This window comes from Sinocyclocheilus grahami, unplaced genomic scaffold, assembly GCF_001515645.1.
Source record: "Sinocyclocheilus grahami isolate Dianchi unplaced genomic scaffold, SAMN03320097.WGS_v1.1 scaffold390.1, whole genome shotgun sequence".
Taxonomy (NCBI): Eukaryota; Metazoa; Chordata; class Actinopteri; order Cypriniformes; family Cyprinidae; genus Sinocyclocheilus; species Sinocyclocheilus grahami.
Window position 1 is genome coordinate 649,512 of NW_015505569.1, and position 7,689 is coordinate 657,200.

Here is a 7,689-nt window from a genome sequence, read left to right on the forward strand (position 1 = left end):
TGATGTGTGTGTGTGTGTATATGTGTATATATATATATATATATATATATATATATATATATATATATATATATATATATATCAGCTCAGTGCAACTGCTCACTAAAAACCACCTCTAGATCACTATTTCAGGTCATTAACATTTGGATGTTTTTCTGTTTGTTTTTGATTTCGTCTTTTGGATTCTCAGTTATTCAAACACTGCTTTTTATGCTACTATACACCTCATGTAGCTGCTCTGAATGTGCTGGGAAAATATTTAAAACCTCAAAGTGTTGGCAACAGTGTCATCTGGTGGCTATAAATATTACTAGATGGATAGACTTGTTTTGAGGGAATATTTAGACACAAATGCACGTTTAGGGTAGATACTTAGCCTATGCATCAGCATTAGTGCAGGGGTGTACAATACTTGAGTCCTTTTACTTGATTACTGTACTTAACCCTTTGATGCACAAGCTATGAAAACCCCTTCTAATGCACAGCATGGGTCTAAAATGACCCGTATTCATTTCCTATGTTATTTCATGCTTCGCTGGGCTTTTTTGTTGTTGTTGTGGTTTTATCTTCTGAAATCAGTTTATTTCAGCATTTAATATTCCCTGATCTATAAATTCTATGAGCCATGAATATTAAAAATATATATTTTTACAAATGACCACACATTAATATAACATTTTTTGTGTTACTACATCAAGTTTACACACATGGGTCAAAAAGGACCCATCTAAGCAAGCATTAAAAAAACTAAAGAATAAAGACATTTTTTAAACTCATGCAGTGACTTCAAGAAAGCAGATGCACTGTTTGTTGCAATTTAATTAATGGCCAGGGTTTATGGACAGGTACACTACCAGTCAACAGTTTTTGAACAGTAAGATTTATAATGTTTTTTAAAAAAGTATCTTCCTCTCACCAAGCCTGCATTTATTTGATCCAAAATACAGCAAAATCAGTAATATTGTGAAATATTTTACTATTTAAAATAACTGCTTTCTATTTGAATATAGATTTAAAAATGTAATTTATTTCTGTGATCGAAGCATCATTACTCCAGTCTTCAGTGTCACATGATCCTTCAGAAATCATTATAATATGCTGCTCAAGAAACATTGTATTATTATTATTATTATTATTATCAATATTTAAAACAGTTGAGTAATTTTTTCTCAGGATTCTTTGATGAATAAAAAGATCCAAAGATCAGCATTTATCTGAAATAAAAAGCTTTTCTGTTTTTTTTAGCAGCAAATCAGAATAATAGGATCATGTGACTGGAGTAATGATGCTAAACATTCAGCTTTGAAATGACAGGAATATATATATATATATATATATAGTTTTTTTTTTTTTTGCTTTTTGGAAGGTGAATGGGTAACAAGAGTACAACATCACAATGACAATAATAATACAGGGTTACAGATTTCTACATGCACAGTTGCAACATTAGAGAAAGTAAAATCAAGACATATCACCAAGTGTTAATCTACTCATTCTGAGCTGTTACTGTAATATACGGGCGGGTCGGAGCATGTCGATCTCGCCCTCTAGTGCCACTAATGGACCGCCTTCACACGCCTTCAGCTCCAGATTCAGGAGAGAGATTGCTTCCTTCACACGCCTTTCAAATCTCCAGCCCTGGGGGATCGAAGAGGAACACACTTGTGGCACAGAGTGATGAAGAGCAGGGCGCACAGGACGCACAGGACGCAGTTTGTGTTCATCACACAGAGAAAACCTTCACATACATGATCTTTTACTGAGCGCTGCGCTCAGATCTCCAAACTTTGAAAGGCGCGAGCGATGTGGACAGATGTGCTGCTGATCCAGATCTGAATCATCAAGGTGAGCGTGCACTGTCAGTCTGATTGGCTGTTTTGGGGTCTGAACTCATTTCTGTTATTACGCATTATGCAAAACCAGATGTATAAGCGCAGAGGCGCACAGAGGCGCGTTTGTCTCCGAGAGAAAGAGAGAGAGAGGCTCCTCTCACGCTATGAGGTTACTTTAGTTACACACTGACACTTCTGTTAGTGTGCGTTTGTGTGTTTTCCGTAAGCTCGCCTCTTCTTTACACCCAACGTGGTGCGATGCTGACAAATCGGTTTTGAAAGCTTCTCTAAGATCTTAAATGAATGTTCACCCTCCCAAAAACCCAGTCATCATTTACACACCTTCGTTACTATTTCAAACAAGCATGCTTTGTTTCTTCTATAGCACATCTTCTTTCATACAATGAAAGTCAGTGGGGTCCAAAACATATTTTTCTTTCTGCAGAAGAAAGAAATCCACACAGGTTCGGAAAGGTGAATAAATGATGATAAAAACTTTGTGAACCAGCAATTTAAGCATTGACCATACAAATGTTTTTCATGTCAAGTCTATGTTATGTATAGCCTATGTTAGTGTGGATTACACAGTGTGCATCAGGGGGTTGATATAGATCAATGATGATTCTGAAAGAAAACTGGCCGGGAGCGTGCTGTTGCCATTCATGCACATCTGATTGATAGATAAGCCACACACTTTTATTTTAGCATTGTGGGCAGTTTGCTTCGTACATTCAGTTCAACAGCTTTAAGTGAAAGAGGTCAAACTTTATCATGCATGCTGTAAATGCTCGTCTTTGAATGAGCAAGGTATTTACTTCAGCTAGTCAGGTGATATCGACCCATTTCAGAGGCAGACAGAATTACAATTTAAAATCAGTCAGAGCTATAGAAATGTATCGTCATATTTATTTACAAGTAAAACCCCAGCCCCATATTTCGCACTCTGTTTATGACCTCAAAACACTGTTACCATTGCGCTTGATTTGTAAACTAATGCATTGTGATGTTTGTGTCACATAACCAGCTCCATATGTCTGGCTTTTCTGGTGTAGTAAACTTGCTTGGTAGTGCACCCGGTACAGTGTTGCACATGTTCCCGCAAAACATGAGTCATACTAAAACATTTCAGTGACTTGTAGAAGCAAGCTGTAATGGCATGTTTGCTTGAGCAAATGTGTTTTTTTTTTATCCCAGGCTTGCTCTTGTTAACACTATTGTCAGGTTTATGGCAGGTTTAGTGTAGGATCACTTTTTAAAATAAAGGTGCTTAAAAGGTTCTTCGTAGCGATGCCATAGAAGAACCATTTTTGGTTCCACAAAGAACCATTCAATCAAAGGTTCTTTAAAGCACCATCTCTTTCTTACCGTTTTTTATAATCTGAAGAACTTTCTTTCGCCACAAAGAACCTTTTGTGAAACAGAAAGGTTCTTCAGATGTTTATGGAACCATTTAGCCAAAAAAAATGATAGAGCATTAACCTTTTAGCGGCATTCACTGGATATTTCATTTCTGAACTGCCACAATATGTACAACAACCAACGTTGCTATATTCACGTTCATCTGTTTTGGATAAAACTGAATGCGCTTTTGGTGCCACCCAATAGATATTTCACTTTGAACGTGTTCTGAAACATGCAATTAGGAAGCAATCATTTTGCAGAAATGTCGGCACGTTTTTCCAATAAGCCTGAGCTGGAATAATCATCGGTAGCTAAAGCAGCCTCACTGGCAGTCTGATGAGTTATTAGCTCTAAACAGAGCAATAAACAAGGTTTATTCAGCCACACAGAAATAAAATACTGACCTGGGGAAAATCAATCCCACAGCCTCCAGACGGAGAAGCAAATAGATCAAAGAGATGCGGATACAGTGAGAGAAAATAAAGTTCACTAATAAAGACTTAAAAGGAATGGTTTTGTAACTAAATGATTTTCTTGGGCCGGAACTTATAAATAAAGATAGAATATGTAATATAAATGAACCTTATATTGAGAAACACGCACATATTTGTCTCTGACTACAGTAAGAGTCAGACAGAGAAAACAGCAGCATATTGGAGGTGAAAGCTGGATTAAGCTCAAGAAATGCCGCAGAGCTTTTTTTAGAAGAATGATATGCAGAGAGGAGAATTTCTAGACGTGACTCATCAGGAAGACTGATGAAATCGTGTTATGTTTCACAGGAGAAAGTTGTCTGCCAGTTTCCAGTCTGTCAGGGTCACTTTATATATTAGTTCAAGGCAGTGCGGATCAGCTGAGATTCTTGCACAATTAAGGCAGTGTCTCACTAGATGACTTGAAACAGATTGATGGGGGCGTTTCACCGGCAGACTGTTTTTGCTGAAACCTCGTCCTCTTCTGTCAGGGGTCTGTCACATTCCCTTCACTAAGAGTAGACGATTTTCACAATACACACACATTGGTTTGCAATGCAAATAGTTTTACAGTTTACTTTTTTTTGTGAAAAAGTGGAAACACACTTTTAAAAAGAGTTCTCTTTATGGAAATATTATACTTAAAAAAAGATATACACTCTTAAAAGTAAAGGTGCTTCAAAAGGTTCTTCACAGCGATGCCATAGAAGAACCATTTTTGGTTCCACAAAGAAGCATTCAGTCAAAGCTTCTTTAAAGAACCATCTCTTTCTTACCTTTTTATAATCTGAAGAACCTTCTTTCGCCCCAAAGAACCTTTTGTGGAACAGAAATGTTCTTCAGATGTTAAAGGTTCTTTATGGAACCATTTAGACAAACAGGTTCTTCTATGGCATCGTGAAGCACCTTTATTTTTAAGAGTGTACTTAAGTGCAAATGTTATGGAATGTTATCAGACACTTAATTGCATTCATTAAATGCAATTATATGCAAGTGTATTATAGTTTAAATTGATATTAAATGCAGTTAGGTGAACTTTAGATTGCTTTCTTGACCTACTGTACTTACAGTACGTATGACTTAATTAAAAAAAGTACTGACAAGCATTTATGGTAAACTAAAATGCACTTCAATGTCATTTCTATTATTGAAATTTTTGGTTACACTTTATTTTAAGGTGTCCTTGTTACAGTGTAATTATACATTTAAGTACTGAGTAATATTAATTAACTACACGTGCTTGCTATATGATTAGGGTTAGGTTTACGGTTTGGCTTAGGGTTACTTGCATGCAATTATGCATTTATGCAATTAATTGTTATTATAATAGTAAGTACATGTAACATGTAACAAGGACACCTTCAAATAAAGTGTTACCAAACTTTTATATGTTTGTAATTACACATTCGTAAAAATGAAGTTGCAGTTTAGTACATTCAAAATACATTTACCGTAGATGTAATATTGATTATAAAATGGTTAGATCCAGTCCTGGTTTCTGATTGGTCAACAGCTGTATTTTATTCATGGTAAAGCACCGCTTTGACTGATTAACACAATGGTTCTGTGTATCACTGCACAACACCCTTAGCAACCACCCATAGCAACATAATCAATAATAGTGTCAAAATGGTGAATTATGTATTTCAGCTAAATTAACTTGTTATTTATTTAATGAAGTATGTGTGACCCCTGCTGGCGTTATGTTGCGTCATTAACCTTTAATTTTGAGGCAATGCCCTTCCGCCGTCAAAGAAACTCTTCTCATGCGAGAGAGACGTCAATGTGTGCACGCGTCTGTGTGGAAGCCACAGTTTATGAAGTGCGGAGGGAATATTACTGTATTTATTAATTTCTGTTTCAGGTATGGTACTGTATGTCCATCAGTTTACACTGTAATGGTGCTTGTAAACTCGGGCTGTGCCGCAAATCGGTCTGTTTTAAACTAAAAGACAGAAAATAGATGTTTTCTCACGTTGAGAGATAATCAGATCTGTGTGAGAAAATATCATATATGGTGTTAAAAAAAATAAATGACATATTTATTTCATTTTTTTTTGCGGATGGATAGCGTTTAACAAACTTACTTCAAAAAATGTATATGTCAATACATACATTTTTGGTTTTAATATTTCTATTGTGTGGTAACCGTTTTATAAAAGCAATAAGGTACTCAAGGCGTGCTGTACTGTCAGTTAAGCAATGGCTGAAGGGCGTTGTTAAGCCCAAAGCAATTCACAATACAGCACGCCTCGAGTACCTTATTGCTTACATAACTTGCTTTAGTAAGCTAGTCAACACATCTAAACAAGTGGACTTATTTAAAGCACATCATAAGATTATTTAACTATTTAAAAGTGTACTTAAGTGTGTTAAGAAATAGTCATGAATGTGTCTCTCTTTAAGTCACTTAAGTGACCTTTTTGCATTAATATTATATTATCTGCAAGTACAGTTTTTTTTTAAAATATGCTTTTAAGATGAAGTACACTACAAGTGCACATTCAATACAATTAAGCGCACTTAATGAAACGTATTTCTCGCACATTCACAAGAAACAGCTTACTTTCGCGTTCAAATATAAGATGCATACAATTTTGGTCACATCGCCCACCTCTAAATATTTATACTGCTGGAAAGTTATTTTGTAATTCTTTCATCTCTTGTCAGAATATACTCAGGAAATGAGGTCTACGTTGAGTTATGCAAACTCTCACACACATGCACACGGAAGTTTGCATGCATGCAGCATACACAGCGACGTACCACAGTATTAGCAAAAAACTGATGTACCAGTACCAGTACCGTGTTGTTACAGAAAGCTTACAACAATCTTAACACTGTGCTGTTCATGCATATCACTCACAGACACACAGACATGCAAATATTTCTCTCAGCCTGTCTAATCTCAACAATATAAGGCTGTAGATTACTGTCTGACTCTGTAAGTGATCCTGGGCCTCTGATATACACGTTGTAAAAACACAGGAAACACGGCATGACCCTTTCTACTGTCAGTTCGGGTAAACAGTAAGGCCATGAATTTAAGAAGGTGTACTGAACTTTTTAGGGATGCCTTCACTTAATTTCTACTAGGAGAATAGTGAGAGATGTGCATATGAGCAGTTACACACACACACACACACACACACACACACAATGTAGTACTTAGGGACAGGTGGGTACAAACAGGTACGTCCTTATAGTATCCATATATGGTAACTAACAAGACACATAACTGTACATACTAATGATATGTACATGGTAATTGTGTAGCACCTACGGAAAAATGTGGTATTATGTGGTAACAAACAAGATACATACTGTACCTGGTATATACAGTACACTTGGTAAGTCCTAACCTTACCTAATAAAAAGAGGACTATTTTTAAATTGCTTGTGTAGGACTGTTAATGCTAAATTGCTCTCCACGACATTGCTTACAAAGTTTGAAGAACTGGTAATTCCTGTGTAATGCTTATGTAAAATGGTGCACTTTATTTTACAGTCCAATTTCCATATACTTCCTATACATACACCAGTACATACTATTAGTTAATGTACAGAATAAGTTATGCGGTACTCAAGTTGGGGGGTATAAACATGGACCAAGGTAATTATTGAGTAATTGATGGTAGGTGCCATTGCAGTTTGGAACTTTAGAAGTTGGTTTGGAACACAGAAGTAACTGTGCAGCACTGCATAGTGTTAATACTTAGCAGGCACAGTCCTTTTAAATAGGGATTTAGACACATGACAATCAGGAGTTGCAAATGCAAATATGAGTCTGTTAGCTACTGTATAATTCCAAAATAAAATCTGTCTAAACACATAATTATTAGGAATGTACATCATCAAAAATCCCTATTGGACCAATTAGTTAAGAGAATCAGTGTTGTTAAAGATAAGGCCATGTATAGACCATTAGTAAGTATAGTAATGTGTCTTATTAGTTACCATATTCTGTCACTACCTGTTAGTGA